A 17159-nucleotide genomic window follows, 5' to 3' on the forward strand; every position below is an offset into this window, starting at 1 on the left:
TGTGTGTGTGATGCTGGGCACACGGTTAACCCGTTCAAACTATTTGCGATGAGGCAGAACAACAGAAACGAGCAGCCATATCAATGTGTGTGCGATATACGGCATACAGTTCAGTCCAATGATCCGTTTGCTACTGGGAAGTGCAACATAAACGATTAGCCAGATCAAGGTGTGTGTGATATAGGGTATATGGCTCACTCGGAATAACTGTTTTCGATTAGCGAACGCAACGGAAATAGTTCAACTTAACAAGATGTGTGTGATACATGGCAAACAGCCGACTCAAATGAACTGTTTGGGATGAGAATTTACAACACAGACGGTTAATACAGTTAGTTCATGTGCGATTTGTGTGTACAAAAAACTTTGAAAAATGCAAACTAGTTGCTTGCGGTGGCTAGGAGATGCGTCTGCGAGTACTCGTGTGCGATGATTAGTAAGTTACACAAGCATTTCCTTATGTTAACACTTGTGTGATAAATAACATGTGGCAACTATGTGGTCAACCTTCTACCATCAATAAATTTTGACCTTGTTTCTCATCACATTGCTGATTACAACGCAATAAGTAATTGCAAATCTGTTCCCACTTATCAAACTAATATGTGTTCACACTTAGCACCGGGCTATAAAAACTACCCATTCAAAAATTACTTCACAGTTCCTCTCCTCATCATCCACAAAACTGGTTTTTTCTGTCAAGTTGTTCCGCCATGACTGGTAAGAGGATTTTAGGGTGGACATATAACCAGGCAACAAAGACCAAGGCCGCGAAAGCACTAGAGAGGTCCCGCCGCGAAGCCGCAGCCGCAGCAGAGATGTCCTGGCGTGCCGCAGAGCCCTCGAACGAGCTCTCACGGGAACGCGAGGGCTCTCACAAGCGCATTCGCGACGTCGGCCATCGCGATGAGCCGACGTTCGTGAAGTCCTTCGCCGGCAACGACGACATTCTCGCTGGCATCACTATGCAGCAGGAGCTGGTCGACGGCTTGACGAAGCCGCTCAAGATCAGTGATGCCTCGGTTGACAAGGCGATCGGCTTGTCGAGCAACTCATGGGTGACAATGCAAAGCTCCTCAAGTTGGTCGCCAAGAAGGAGGAGGAGGCCGCCGGCTGGAAGATGCTGCATGAGCAGAGCAATGCCTCGGAGATGACGCTGAATGCGGTCATCGAGGAACTGATGGGTGCCTTGAGGAACCTCCGGATCAAGCGCGAGCAGGAGGTGGAGGAATCCGTGGCTGCTTTCAAGCAAAGTCGTGAGGAATTGGAGAAGGAGCTGGAGGATTTCGCCGCCCAGCGATCCATCAACGAGTAGAGACAGTAGCGACCCAGATCGTTGTCTACAATTTCCTTCTTCTCTTGCCCCCGTGTCTTCCGGGCTTTGCCGCATGTGGCATTTTACATTATCCGGAATATGTAAGACAATTATTATCTGTGCCATTGTAAATTTGTCGTCGTTTTATCCGTTGCCATTTTATTTGTGGCTGTATTATCCATTGCCCTTTGTGGCAATTTAAATTAGGGCGGAATACGAGTTCAAAACACAAACAAAGCAAATGCTGCCATGGGATCACAAGCAAACACCCTCCGTCCATGTGCTTTAATTAACCCATTAATTGAGAAGTTATGAGCGAGGCGGGCGGCGGCTGGTGCATGGAGGTCAAAGAGCTCGCTTCCTGATGAGCATGGGCGCCCTTGCTGCTTGCACGTGTCCCGTCGGGCCTGCAAGGTGAACAGGATGCATGCATCCCGTCGAGCATGCACGACGGACTGCTCGCACGCGTCCCGTCGAGCCTGCACGGCGGACTTCTCGCGCTTGTCCCGTCTAATCAAACAGTTGCACGCACGCCACCGAGTATGGTTAAATTTTGACAGGGTAAATATAATAAAATCGTTTGCGATATTAACGTGTCAGCTTTTTGTTTCAAAAAGGACTTCGTTGGCTACTAACATGTGCGCCTCTTCTCAAACTGGACGATTATTTTTTACCACGGCATATATGTGCCATGTCACGAAACCATGCCAAGTTTCATGTTTTTTGGGTGACTTTTTGATTTACTGGGATTTAAAAACCGAGATTCTAAATGTTTTAGGATGATGACAAGTTTGTAATTCATTCTCATTCCTTAAACGAGACCTAAACATGCACCCAATGACACATGTACGATTTCCCACCCATTTTGCTTCACTGGAGCATGTGGTCGTAGTTCAAATTTGAATTATGGACTACATTAAATGCATAGAAAACTTAGTAATTAGTAATATATATATATATATACACACACACACACAATGGCCAAACGAACCCTGAACAGTTTCAAGTTTCAGCCCGACACTCCTCCTATTCTATGTTGCCTGTAGAAAACAAAGTTCAAGGCGAGAAGAGGCAGCGATTATCGTTTAAATTTCAGCATGGATATCCTGTCGTTCCATGTTGCCTGTAGAAGAAAAATAAAAGGCGAAAAGAGGCAGTGATTACGTTTCTCCCACAAGGGGGACATGTTTCCCTATCGGAACCATGAGGCTTCTTTGAGAGAAGCTCCAGTTTTTGTAAGAGATTTGTAATAAAGCTTGGCCCAAATTGGACAATGTTTTTACCACGACATATATGTGCCATGACGTGACACCATGCCACCTTTGATGACTTTCTAGTGAGTTTAGGATTTATGGGGACTTAAAAACCGAGATTCGAAATGTTTGAGGACGAGCCATGACACCGGTACGGTTGTAATTCATTCCCATTCCTGTTATGGGACCTAAACATGCACCCAAGGACACATGTATAATTTTTCTAGCCATTTTGGTGAACTGGAGCATGTATTTGTAGTTCAGATTTCAATTACGGACATTAAATGCCTAGGAAACTCAATTAGTGTATAAAAAGGCCAAACGAACCTTGAATAAGTTTAAATTTCAGCACGAATATCCTGTCGTTCCATGTTGCCCGTGGAAGAAAATACAAGGAGAAAAGAGGTAGTGATTACGTTTCGCCCACAAGGGGAACACGTTTCCCTATCTGAACCACGAGGCTTATTTGAGAGAAGCTCTAGTTTTAGTAAGAGGTTTGTAATAAAGTTTGGCCCAAATTGGACAATGTTTTTACCACGACATATATGTGCCATGACGTGACACCATGCCACCTTTGATGACTTTCTGGTGAGTTTAGGATTTATGGGGACTTCAAAACCGAGATTAGAAATGTTTGAGGACGAGCCATGACACCGGTATGGTTGTAATTCGTTCTCATTCCTCGCATGGGACCTAAACATGCACCCAAGGACACATGTATAATTTTTCTAGCCATTTTGGTGAACTGGAGCATGTATTTGTAGTTCAGATTTGAATTATCGACATTAAATGCCTAGGAAACTCAATTAGTGTATAAAAAGGCCAAACGAACCCTGAATAAGTTTAAATTTCAGCACAGATATCCCGTCGTTCCATGTTGCCCGTAGAAGAAAATACAAGGTGAAAAGAGGCAGTGATTACGTTTCGCCCACAAGGAGGACATGTTTCCCTATCGGAACCACGAGGCTTCTTTGAGAGAAGCTCCGGTTTGTAAGAGGCTTGTAATAAAACTTGCGCCATAATGGACGAAAAAATTCCTCGACATATAAGTGCCATGTCGTGAAGGTTTCACGATTTTCAGCTTAGTTTTGGATTTACGGGGACTTAAAAACCGAGATTATTCTCACGAAATGTTTTCAAATAGCACACGGTTCACTCATGAAAGCCGATATTCAATGAAAACTTTGTGGAAACCATATTTTAAAGTTTCATAAAGATCTGAAAAAATGTGGGATGTTAAGAAGCTGATGTTTTATTGTGACACAAAATTTCAAGTTGAAAAACTTTACGAGATGTGAGCTATGAAAAAGACAAATTCTACCCTAAATAGTGACATTACTATTTGGCACTATTCAACACTGATTTTGTCTTTTTCATAGCTCACATCTCATAATGTGTTTCAACTTGAAATTTTGTGTGGCAATAAAACATCATCCTCTTAACATCCCGCATTTTTTGGAATTTTTTCGAAACTTCAAAACATCTTTTTCTCATGGTTTTCACCGGTTTCCACTGCATGTTGGTTTCCGTATGATATCCCACCTTGCTGCGCACGTGATCTGAGTCGTGTGTTCTGACTGGCCAGAACCCAAACCCCACGGATCATACGTGTGCACCGTTGGATGCTCCCAGATCGAACGGGAACCCTGGGCCCTTTCGACAGCACATGCAGTACATGGGTATGCACTGTGCGCATGCGCCGTGTAGCTCACGCTTCCTTCTCTACTAGGTTTTCATTCAAAACAGGCTACCGTTTCTTGCCACTCCTCTCATCGGTTTCCCGCCTCTTCTCCCAGATATGCATGATGTAGATATTTGCTTAATTCTTATAGTTCATCTCATCCAAAATCAATTAGTTTTATAAAAAATATTTTAAGATTCATGGAATTGTGCATTCTAAAGGTAAAACCAAAATAGACAATTCATTTAGAAAAAAAGTTTGGGCAATTAAGATATGGAAAATTCTAGAGAACAAAGGAGAAGTGCTTGTGTTTTGAGGTTTGTGCATTATGCTTAAGTTCAACCATGGAGTCTTCTAGATTGTACATGTGGCAGAATCTGGTGGAATGTTGATGATATCCAACAGCCAGTAGTGCTCGGATTTGCCATCTCTGTACCGTCGAATTGGCTTCATCCAATGAGCAACTTTCAAAGTTATTCGCACACTATATAGGTGTATAGATATAGATGTATAGGTATATATAGATGTGTCCCATGCTAGACAAAATAAAGTTTCAGCGCATGCGTGGGACGACCCCCCCCCCCCCGCCACCGCCTCAAAGTTGGGAAACTGGCATCATAGGTATTGAACCAGGCTTGGACTCGGGTATGGTGTTCGGTTTGTAATGTAGTTGGCGTGGCCCATCGAAGTTGTGCATTTGGGATTTAAACACATCATACACCATCGTACCTATACATATTTTCGGGCCGCATGCAGTGTATACGGGGTCTTCTGATAGACCATATCTCCCTTGTGCGGTTTTTTCTGACAACATGGATATCTGTGGGCTCCCCGAGTGTATATATATCATCCCTTTGACCGATAATGAGGGGTATGTGTTGGCCATGAATGGATTCCTCCTAGTTCGTGTTAGGGCCGGTCACCGTCAAATGTCAGTCAACCAAAACTCGAGCTCATGCGTTGTCAGGATTCCCTCCCAGATGCTCGGATTGCCGGGTTCGACCTACATCAAACCCTGCGTACGTATCTCGTCCTTAACTACCTTGCCTTCATGGTTGTTGTCTCTATCGAGAGGTAGGCACCACATCCAAATTGTACATTATTCTATATTGAAAACACACATCACCCCTTCCCAACGTACATCATTTTGGGCCGCATGCAAGAGGTGCTGGTTTTGCGGTCCCTCTCGTGCGATTTTTATGATGGTTCAATCTATTGGCCCAAGCGGTTTATCGACAACAACAACTGTCATTTGACCAAACGATAGATTCATTGGTCTGTCTTATGGTATGTCATGGCGACATGCATGTATGTGATACGTCTCCAACATATCTATAATTTTTGATTGTTCCATGCTATTATATTATCTGTTTTGGATGTTAATGGGCTTATTTATACACTTTTATATTATTTTTGGGACTAACCTACTAACCCAAGGCCCAGTGCAAATTGCTACTTTTTTCCCTATTTCAGTGTTTCACAGAAAAGGAATATCAAACGGAATCCAAACGGAATAAAACCTTCGGGAGAGTTATTTTTGGAAGAAACGTGATGCAGGGGACTTGGAGTGGACGTTAGGAAACCAACAAGGAGACCAGGAGGCAGGGGGCGCGCCTACCCCCTAGGCGCGCCCTCCACCCTCGTGGGCCCCTCGTGGCTCCACTGACCTACTTATTCCTCCTATATATATATATATATATATATATATATATATATATTCATATACCCTGAAAACATCCAGGAGCACCATGAAACCCTATTTCCACCGCCGCAACCTTCTGTACCCAAGAGATCCCATCTTGGGGCCTTTTCCGAAGCTCCGCCGGAGGGGGAATCGATCACTGAGGGCTTCTACATCAACACCATGGCCTCTCCGATGATGTGTGAGTAGTTTACCTCAGACCTTCGGGTCCATAGTTATTAGGTAGATGGCTTCTTCTCTCCCTTTGGATATCAATACAATGTTCTCCTCGATCTTCTTGGAGATTGTCTGTGTCAAAACCGGCGGATCTCGGGTAGTGGGTCCCGAACTGTGCGTCTAGGCCGGATGGTAACAGGAGGCAGGGAACACAATGTTTTACCCAGGTTCGGGCCCTCTCGATGGAGGTAAAACCCTACGTCCTGCTTGATTAATATTGATGATATGGGTAGTACAAGAGTATATCTATCACGAGATCAAGGAGGCTAAACCCTAGAAGCTAGCCTATGGTATGATTGTTGTATATGGAGTTGATTGCCTACGGACTACAACCCTCCGGTTTATATAGACGCCGGATAGGGCTAGGGTTACACAGAGTCGGTTACAATGGTAGGAGATCTTGAATATCCGCATCGCCAAGCTTGCCTTCCACGCCAAGGAAAGTCCCATCCGGACACGGGACGAAGTCTTCAATCTTGTATCTTCAGAGTCCAGGAGTCCGGCTGAAGGTATAGTCCGGCTACCCGAACACCCCCTAATCCAAGACTCCCTCAGTAGCCCCTGAACCAGGCTTCAATGACGACGAGTCCGGCGCACAAATTGTCTTCGACATTGCAAGGCGGGTTCCTCCTCCAAGTCCTTCATAGAAGATTGTAAACACCAAGAGTAATGTCCGGCTCTACAAAATAAGCTTCCACATATCGCCATAGAGAGAATAATATTAACACAAATCAAAACTGCTGACGTATTCCGTAGTGTGTCATCACACTACGGCCAAGTCCTTTACTCGAATCGTTTTTACTTTTCCACCTTAGCATGTTTTGCGAGGAGGTTTCCTTGGCACGTCTTGTCAAAGCAGAGATCGTGTACCCCCTTTACGGGATTCTCATCAATACGGACATGTGTAACCCAACCTCGCCATTTATCATGACGCTTGGGAGGCAAGCAAGTTTTACTAGGCTGGTGGGGACGCACAACCGCATCCGCCCATATAAGGGGATAAGGATCCACCCTTTTACCTACGCCTTCTTCCTCCTTTGCCTATCCATCTCCTGCGCACTCGAGCTCCAGCGCCCAAGCCCGCACTTCCCACCTCAACCTTCTCCAGCAATGTCCGGAGCGGGAGGCAAGTGGATGGTCTCCTCCGCTACAGAGGGCCAAGTCAAGAAGCTAAGGAAGGCCGGATACCTGTCTAAGGACATCGCGCACCGGCTTCCCGAAAAGGGGCAGCTTCTCCCCACCCCAAGGCCCCATGAGAGGGCAGTATTTCTTCCCCACTTCCTCCACGGACTGGGTTTTCCACTCCACCCATTTGTCCGGGGGCTCATGTTCTACTATGGCCTGGATTTCCACGATCTGGCCCCGAACTTTATCCTCAACATCTCGGCGTTTATCGTCGTGTGCGAGGCTTTCCACCGCGTCCGCCCTCATTTCGGCCTCTGGCTCAAGACCTTCAACGTCAAGCCCAAGGTGGTGCACGGCAGCCAGGCGGAGTGCGGAGGCGCCATGGTGGGCAAGATGGCAAACCTCCTATGGTTCGAGGGCTCTTTTGTGGAGACCCTAAAGGGGTGGCAATCCTGGTGGTTTTACATCACCGAGCCACGCGATCCGAAATGGACCGCAGCCCCCGAGTTCCGATCCGGAACCCCCACGCGGCTTATGTCCTGGAAAGAGACAGTCCTGTCGTGGGGTGACGAAAAAGAGGTGACCGGATTGCAAACATGCATCCAGTCCCTGGTGAACAAGCCAATCCGGCTTGTTAATGTAATCCAGGCTATGCTCGTCCGCTGGATCCTCCCGTGCCAACAACGGGATTTTAATCTGTGGGAGTTCGACCTGGCGCAGCACCAAACCCTTAGCAGGCTCTTCGACACGACGTACGAAGATGCCTGGAAGGTGCTATTCAAGGGCGTCGAGGCTCCCGCATCCGCTTCCGAGGACCGCGGATACAGATCGCAGCGTCACGCTAGTGAGGTAAGCTATCTTCACCTTTTACAGGATGTTTAAGCTTTTTTCATAGTTTGACTCTATGCGGGATCTAAACTCCCTTACCTTTGACAGGCTTGGCGAGCGATATCCGGACCGATTAACTGTCCGGCTCCGCTGCCTGAAGACCCAGCCCCAGCTCTACTAGTGAAGCTGCTGGTTCCGGCGCCTTATGTGGTGCCGGAGAAGAAGGCCCAGAAGAAGAAGACCACGGGGACTCGAAAGAGTGCCCGTAATGTGGTGGTGTCGGACTCGTCATCCGACGAGTCCGAGGCGCCCTCTTCCCGTGAAAACGAGGAGGAGGAAGAAGAAAACTCTCCCCTCCCTAGCGGAGGGAGGAGAGAAGAGGAAGGCCGCCCCAACGGGGGAGGCCGAGAGGTCTAGGAAAAGGAAGACCTCTCCGCCGGACTACTCCCCCGACGCCGAAGAGGGCGGAGAGGAGTGGCCAAACAGGGCCAAGCGTCCGGCGAAATCGTAAGTTCGGATATCAGAATAACTCATGATGTTCCTTTGTTGCACAGCTTTCCCTGATGTCGAATGTAATTATGTAGTCTGCCCCGGGCCGAATTCGATGAATCGTCGGGCGGCTCCCTGGACTCATCGGACATGAACTCAGTTCCGCCCGCTGTCTCCCCCCGCACTGCAGACGACGCCGAAGTGGCGTCGTGACAGGCTCCGGGGCAGGAGGAGGTGGTCCCGGAGGAGCCGCAAGGCAACCTCTCGGACTCCAGGAGTGAAGGGGATAAGGCCCCCCAGGGCTCCAAGTCCGGCTTTGTGCCGGACACCGCGCCGAAATCTTCCACAGTTTCGGACCGCGGTAGGCGAACTCCTTCCAAGAGGAGCAAGCCTTCTGAGCCGGCGGCCTCCGTCCAACCGGAGGTGCCGGACAATCTGCTAGAGGTGCTCGACGTCCCCTCCATTGACGAGGGGCACCGTACTATTATGAGTACGGTGATCCAGAAGGTTCAGTCCGTCAAGAGCGGACTGGCTGAAGCTTGCGCTAGCCTTCTAACAGGCTTCAAGTTAAAAAATATGTAAAAATATTACCGCATAGACAGTAGCCCCTGATGCTCTGTTTGGCGTTCGGAAAGAAAAGCCAAATAGAGGATCTATTAAATATCGCAGGAGTCTAACGAAAAAGAGTCAATATGCGTATGCAGGCTTCGCTGCTATCCACCGCCGCACTGACTGCGGAGGTGGGTGTCCTGAAGCAGGACCTCGAGCGGACCGAGCAAGAGCTCGGCCTTGCCAAGCGGCGGCTCGAGGAGGAAGAAGGTAAGAAATACCTTACAGAAAAAGTGCCTATAAAAAGGCTTGATTGCAAAAAGAGTAACGGGATTGTACTGCTTATTGTAGGGGCCACGACTGAGGTGGCGACCCTTAAGCAGGCGCTATCTGAGGCTGAAAAGAAAACAGCCGCGGAGCGCACCGAGCGAGACAGACTTGGGGCTCAGGTTGGCAAGGTGCAGCAAGAGCTTCAGGCTCTCATGAAAAAACATGAGACTTTGGAGCTTGAGTCAAAGGCGCAAGCATCCGAGCTCGCGACGGCCCTTGAGACTGCCAAGTCTGCCAAGGCCGAAGCCCAAAAGGCCCTCCAAAAGTTGGAGGAGATGAGGAAGATAGTAGCGGGTAAGGCATTCTTCATGCAAAGCAGAAATATAAAATTAAACTACTTGTTACTTACCCGAATCCGGAGCTCTCCAGGGGCATTCGCAGATCTTCCCCGCAGCGTATCCGATGCCGCCGCATTCTACTGAGCTGAAGAGGGCAGCTCGATGGAGAAGGTGTTCTGGTCTCAGTATTCTGAGGCCGGACACCCTGTGCCTTTGAGCGAATAGCTGAAACAGCTGGTCGAGCTCCACAAGGCGGCCGAACAGGCCATGAAGGGCTTCATAGTTCGGTTGTGGCCCGGAGAGGCCCTGCCTGGGAGCTATTTCGGGCTGGTGCGGCGGCTGGTGGAGGCCTGTCCGAGGCTCGAGGTCATCAAGCGCTCCGTCTGCATCGAAGGTGCCCGTCGGGCCCTTGCCCGTGCAAAGGTGCACTGGGGTAAGCTGGACGGTGAGAAGCTTGTGAAGGACGGGCCGCCGCGGGGAAGGAGCATCGCAAGCCCGAGAACTACTACAAGGATGTTCTTGCAGGTGCCCGCCTTGTGGCGGATGAATGTACCAAGGATGTGATTTTTGAATGAACTCGCTCGTGTTTATCCTGTGCGCTGAAAACTTGTTCATATGCGCTAAGCAATGCTTATTGAATTTAAAATATTACTTTCTGTGCGGCCGTTTATCAAAAAATTGAGAGATGGCCAGTCGTCGGCTTCTGCCCCCATGCCACTAGTGCTGGGGTGTTCGGGATAAACCTAAGCGCTCCTTTTCCCATAGTTGGGTCCTTCAAGGGAGGCGCTCAGCACAACGAACCAGGAAATCGGACTATAATGCTTGAACACTCTCACTTAGCCATAGAACTCTATAATTTTAAATTTCGGCGAAGCCCCTAGTTCGGAAGACCGAGTTCGGGGCGCTATCCACGCCTTGGCCGGACAAAGCCAGCTCCTCGCTCGAAGCGGCATAAGTCTTTAGGGACTCGAAAAACCTCTCGAACAGCGACCGGTCTCTCGCCTCATCATGACAGTCAGTTTTAGCTTTCTCCACTGAGGTGCTTAACCCAGCTGAACCGGGGCACAATCGCAGTGGTTCTCCTAGTGCTACCTTAGCCGATAGAGCGGAACGTAAGGCACCAAAACATAGGAGCCGGGCAAACCCAACTATTGACCCAAATCATGATTCGGAGCCGATGCATATAGTGCTATAAGTTCGGGGTGCCGCACTTGTGAAAGTGTACGGACTTCTCACACCATTATGAGGGGTACTGAAGCCCCTGGCGTGTTTGCCGTACCATGGTGTACGGGTGCAATCATGTCATTTAATAAACATATATGTGAAAAGAGGATAATGCAAAAAATAGACAAAAAGCTAAGCATTGTTTATAGAGAGGCTATTTATCAAAGCCGAACGATACAAATAGTGCGGTAAGCAAAAGATATTGGACTATTCAGTATGTCCTGACCAGGGGCAGGCCGCGGAATTGTATTTAAAACAGGTATACCGCTCGTAATAGAGACCACCTGGGAGTTCCATAATGCGGCATGGCTTGTCTGCCTCCCTGGATCTTGCATAGTTTGTGCGGCAGTCGAATTACCGAACAGGTCGTCCGAAGTATGGAGTCCTGAAAGTAAGAAAAAATTAAAAAAAGAATCCGGCAGCCCCTAGTACGTTTTAAGCCGTATTTTGGGCGTGCCGTTATTGTGCCCCTTCCCCTGTGCCCATGGTATTTCAAGGGCGTAGTTATGTACGTGAGGTACTGGTTTCGCTATGTCACGAAAGCTGGGGTTGGGGCCGCATTGCTACGCTTGCTCAGAGGGTGCCAGGCGGTCCTGCTGTGGGTTACTCCGGGCGCGCTTGGCAGTGTCTGGCTTTTTAATGGCCAGACTGGAGAATTGCCTGAGAAGGCTACTTTGTACCTCCGCTGCGAGAGCCGCCGTATGCTCCTCCGTACGGAGGGAGCGTTCGGTGTTTCCGTTGACCGTAATTACTCCTCGAGGGCCTGGCATCTTGAGCTTGAGATATGCGTAGTGCGGCACCGCATTGAACTTTGCGAATGCGGTTCGTCCGAGCAGGGCGTGATAGCCACTGCGAAATGGGACTATATCGAAGATTAACTCTTCGCTTCGGAAATTGTCCGGGGATCCGAAGACCACGTCAAGTGTTACTGAGCCTGTACAGTTGGCTTCTACACCTGGTATAATGCCTTTAAAGGCCGTTCTTGTGGGCTTAATCCTTGAGGGATCTATGCCCATTTTCCGCACTGTATCCTGATAAAGCAGGTTCAGGCTACTGCCGCCGTCCATGAGGACTCTTGTGAGATGAAATCCGTCGATGATTGGGTCGAGAACCAATGCGGCGAAGCCGCCATGACGGATGCTAGTGGGATGGTCCCTTCGATCAAAAGTGATCGGGCAGGAGGACCATGGGTTGAACTTTGGGGCGACTGGCTCCATCGCGTATACGTCCCGTAGCGCACGCTTCTGATCCCGCTTGGGAATGTGGGTTGCGTATATCATGTTCACCGTTCGCACTTGTGGGGGAAAGCCCTTCTGTCCATTGTTGTTCGGCGGCTTGGGCTCCTCGTCGTCGCTGTGCAGCCCCTTGTCTCTTTTTTCGACCCTTAACTTGCATGCCTGCTTGAACACCCAACAATCCCTATTAGTGTGATTGGCTGGCCTTTCGGGGGTGCCATGTATCTGGCACAAGCGATCGAGTATTCGGTCCAAACTGGACGGGCCCTAAGTATTCTTTTTGAATGGCTTTTTTCGCTGACCGGATTTATAGCCTTTGAATCCGGCATTGACTGCCGTGTCTTCATTGATGTCGCTGTTAACGCGGCGTTTTTGTATATTCCAACGTGTCCTGCCACTTTTGTCCTTGGTATCTGAATTACCAGGGTTCTTTGATAAGTTGTTACTGCGAGCTAGCCAGCTGTCTTCTCCCGTGCAAAAGTGGGTCATGAGTGTCATGAGGGCTGCCATGGACTTCGGCTTTTCCTGTCCTAGGTGCCGGGCAAGCCACTCGTCGCGGATGTTATGCTTGAAGGCTGCTAGGGCCTCTGCGTCCGGACAGTCGACTATCTGGTTTTTCTTTGTTAGGAACCGTGTCCAGAATTGTCTGGCCGATTCCTTTGGCTGCTGAATTATGTGGCTTAAGTCATCGGCATCCGGCGGTCGCATGTAAGTGCCCTGGAAGTTGTCGAGGAATGCGGCTTACAGGTCCTCCAAGAACCGATTGAGTCTGCTGGCAAGCTATTAAGCCAATGCCGGGCCGGTCCTTTAAGTTTGAGCGGGAGGTATTTGATGGCGTGTAGATCATCGCCGCGTGCCATGTGGATGTCAAGGAGATAATCCTGGATCCATACCACCGGATCTGTTGTGCCATCATATGATTCGATGTTTACGGGGTTGAAACCCTCCTGGATTTTATGATCCATTACCTCATTCGTGAAGCATAGCGGGTGTGCGGCGCCTCTGTACTGGGCTATATCACGACGCAGCTCGGAAGAGCTATGTCTGTTGCATTTGGCCCGGCTGGATTTGTTGTATCCGGAGTGAACATCATTGTCAAATGCCGTAGGGCGCCTGCGCGATCCGTAGATCGATCTTGTTTGTCTTTCCTTATCCTCCAGTATGTCTCGCAGGTCGGGCGCATTTTCCTGTGCCTCAGTTGAGCGGCATCGGGGCATGGCTTGGGTGGAGGGCCGAGAGGCCTCTCTGTCGCGGCCGCGAGGTGGCCGGTCTGCCATGTCATGCACTGGTGATGTAGGTGCTTCCTCCTCTGATCGGGGTAGCGGCTTGCGCTTCGGGTAACTCTTGGAGGGGCGTTCGAGTTCATACTCTTCAGCCGCAAGGACTTCAGTCCATCTGTCAGCTGGCAAATCTTGGGCAGCTCTAAGTTGTTGCTGCTTCTTCTTGAGGCTTCTTGCCGTGGCTAAAAGCCTGCGTTTAAAACGCTCTTGTTCGGCGGGGTCTGATGGTATGACGAATTCGTCGTCATCGAGGCTTGCCTCGTCTTCGGAGGGAGGCGTATAGTTATCATCCTCGACCTCTCGGTCTGCCGCTCTCTCATGAGGGCTGGCTTCTCCATCTTCCTGTGCCGAATCTTGCTGAGGTGGGTGTTCTTCGGCGCTATCCGGGGTAGTATTATCTCCCGTGCCGGAATCACCATTTTTGCTTTGGCGGGATTTAGAGCGGCGCCGCTGACGCCGGCGCTATGGCTGTTTCTTGGGGGCGTCATCCCCCACTGTTCCATCGCCATCTCCATCTTTTGGAGTATCCACCATATATATGTCATATGACGAGGTGGCCTTCCAACGCCCTATAGGTGCTGGTTCCTGTTCGTCTCCTACATCGTCGTCCATGTCGTCGATGTCTTCGGAGCTGAAGTCAAGCATGTTGGTTAGATCGTCGACAGTGGCTACAAAGTGGGTGGTGGGTGGGCTTTGAATTTCCTCATCGTCCGTATCCCACCTTCGCTGACCGTAGTCCGGCCAGGGCTCTCCTGATAAAGAGAGAGACTTAAGAGAATTTAGGATGTCGCCAAAAGGCGAGTGCTGAAAGATGTCTACGGCGGTGAACTCCATTATCGGCGCCCAATCGGATTCGATTGGCAGGGGCGCGGGGGGTTCGGAGTCCGGGGAGGAGTCCAGATCCTCGGAGTCACGGGTCGTGCAGAGTGCGGGGCTAGCATTCGGCTCGATCGCTTTTGGGATCGCAGCCCCCGAGGTGACGTCCAACCGCTCATCCTCGATTGGCGCAATAGGCTCCGAGTTAGGGGTCGGAACCGATGCGTGTGCGGCCTCCAGGACACTGTCCGGGGGCAGAGCTAGATCATGCCTCTTGAGATAGTGCGGCGCGCTTGGCCGTGGCTTGAGTCCGTCGAAGATCAAGTCTCCGCGGATGTCAGCCGTGTAGTTTAAGCTTCCAAACCTGACTTGATGGCCAGGGCGTAGCTTTCGATCTGCTCCAGGTGGCCGAGCGAATTGGCCCGCAGAGCGAAGCCGCCGAAGATGAAGATCTGTCCGAGGAGCAAAGTCTCACCCTAGACCGCATCGTTTTTGATGATCAAAGGAGCCATCGGGCCTAAAGGCGACGACACAGAGGAACTCTCGATGAAAGCACCAATGTCGGTGTCAAAACCGGCGGATCTCGGGTAGTGGGTCCCGAACTGTGCGTCTAGGCCGGATGGTAACATGAGGCAGGGAACACGATGTTTTACCCAGGTTCGGGCCCTCTCGATGGAGGTAAAACCCTACGTCATGCTTGATTAATATTGATGATATGGGTAGTACAAGAGTAGATCTTCCACGAGATCAAGGAGGCTAAACCCTAGAAGCTAGCCTATGGTATGATTGTTGTATATGGAGTTGATTGCCTACGGACTACAACCCTCCGGTTTATATAGACATCGGATAGGGTTAGGGTTACACAGAGTCGGTTACAATGGTAGGAGATCTTGAATATCCGCATCGCCAAGCTTGCCTTCCACGCCAAGGAAAGTCCCATCCGGACACGGGACGAAGTCTTCAATCTTGTATCTTCATAGTCCAGGAGTCCGGCTGAAGGTATAGTCCGGCTACTCGAACACCCCCTAATCCAGGACTCCCTCAGAGATCTATTTGATGTAACTCTTTTTGCAGTGTGTTTGTCAAGATCCGAAGAATTGCTATGGGAGAAGTGCGTAGCTTTGGGTTCAATCTTGCGGTGTCCTTTCCCAGTGACAGCAGGGGTAGCAAGGCACGTATTGTATTGTTGCCATCGAGGATAAAAAGATGTGGTTTATATCATATTGCTTGAGTTTATCCCTCTACATCATGTCATCTTGCCTAATGTGTTACTCTGTTCTTATGAACTTAATACTCTAGATGCATGCTGGATAGCGGTCGATGTGTGGGGTAATAGTAGTAGATGCAGAATCATTTCGGTCTACTTGTCGCGGACGTGATGCCTATATACATGATCATGCCTAGATATTCTCATAATTATTCACTTTTCTATCAATTTCTTGACAGTAATTTGTTCACCCACCGTAATACTTATGATATCTTGAGAGAAGCCACTAGTGAAACCTATGGCCCCGGGGTCTATCTTTTATCATATAACTTTCCAATCTATTTTATTTTGCAATCTTTATTTTCCTATCTATATAATAAAAATACCCAAAATATTTATCTTATTATTATCTCTATCAGATCTCACTCTTTATCGTGTTGGTTGCAAGGTTCTTATTTGTTTGTGTAGGTACGAGGGACTTGCGTGTAGTCTCCTACTGGATTGATACCTTGGTTCTCAAAAACTAAGGGAAATACTTACGCTACTTTGTTGCATCACCCTTTCCTCTTCAAGGGAAAAGCAATGCAATGCTCAAGAGGTAGCAAGAAGGATTTCTGGCGCCGTTGCCGGGGAGATCTACGCACAAGTCAAGACATACCAAATACCCATCGCAAACTCTTATCCCTCGCATTTCATTATTTGCCATTTGCCTCTCGTTTTCCTCTCCCCCACTTCACCCTTGCCATTTTATTCGCCCTCTTTTTCCGTTCTCCTTCTCTTTTCTAGTTCGCCTCTTTTTCGCTTGCTTCTTGTGTGCTTGTGTGTTGGATTGTTTGTCACGATGGCTCAAGATAATACTAAATTGTGTGATTTTTCCAATATCAACAATAATGATTTCATTAGCACTCCGATTTCTCCTCTTACCGATGCTGAATCTTTTGAAATTAATGCCGCTTTGTTGAATCTCGTCATGAAAGATCCGTTTTCCGGCCTTCCTAGTGAAGATGCCGCTACCCATCTAAACAACTTTGTTGATTTGTGTGATATGCAAAAGCAGGAAGATGTGGATAATGATATTGTTAAATTGAAGTTATTCCCGTTTTTGCTTAGAGATCGTGCTAAAACTTGGTTTTCGTCTTTGCCTAAAAATAGTATCGATTCATGGAATAAGTGCAAAGATGCTTTTATCTCTAAGTATTTTCCTCCCGCTAAGATCATCTCCCTTAGAAACGATATTATGAATTTTAAGCAACTTGATCATGAACATGTTGCACAAGCTTGGGAGAGGATTAAATTAATGATACGTAATTTCCCTACACATGGTTTGAATCTTTGGATGATTATACAATTTTTTATGCCGGATTGAATTTTGCTTCTAGAAATCTTTTAAATTCGGCCGTGGGAGGCACTTTTATGGAAATAACCTTAGGAGAAGCTACTAAAATCCTAGATAATATTATGGTTAATTATTCTCAATGGCACACTGAAAGATCTTCTAGTAAAAAGGTGCATGCTATAGAAGAAATCAACATTTTGAGTGGAAAGATGGATGAACTTATGAAATTGTTTGCTAATAAGAGTGTTTCTTCTGATCCTCATGATATGCCTTTGTCTACTTTGATTGAGAATAA

Source organism: Triticum aestivum, chromosome 5A, assembly GCF_018294505.1.
Source record: "Triticum aestivum cultivar Chinese Spring chromosome 5A, IWGSC CS RefSeq v2.1, whole genome shotgun sequence".
Lineage (NCBI taxonomy): Eukaryota > Viridiplantae > Streptophyta > Magnoliopsida > Poales > Poaceae > Triticum > Triticum aestivum.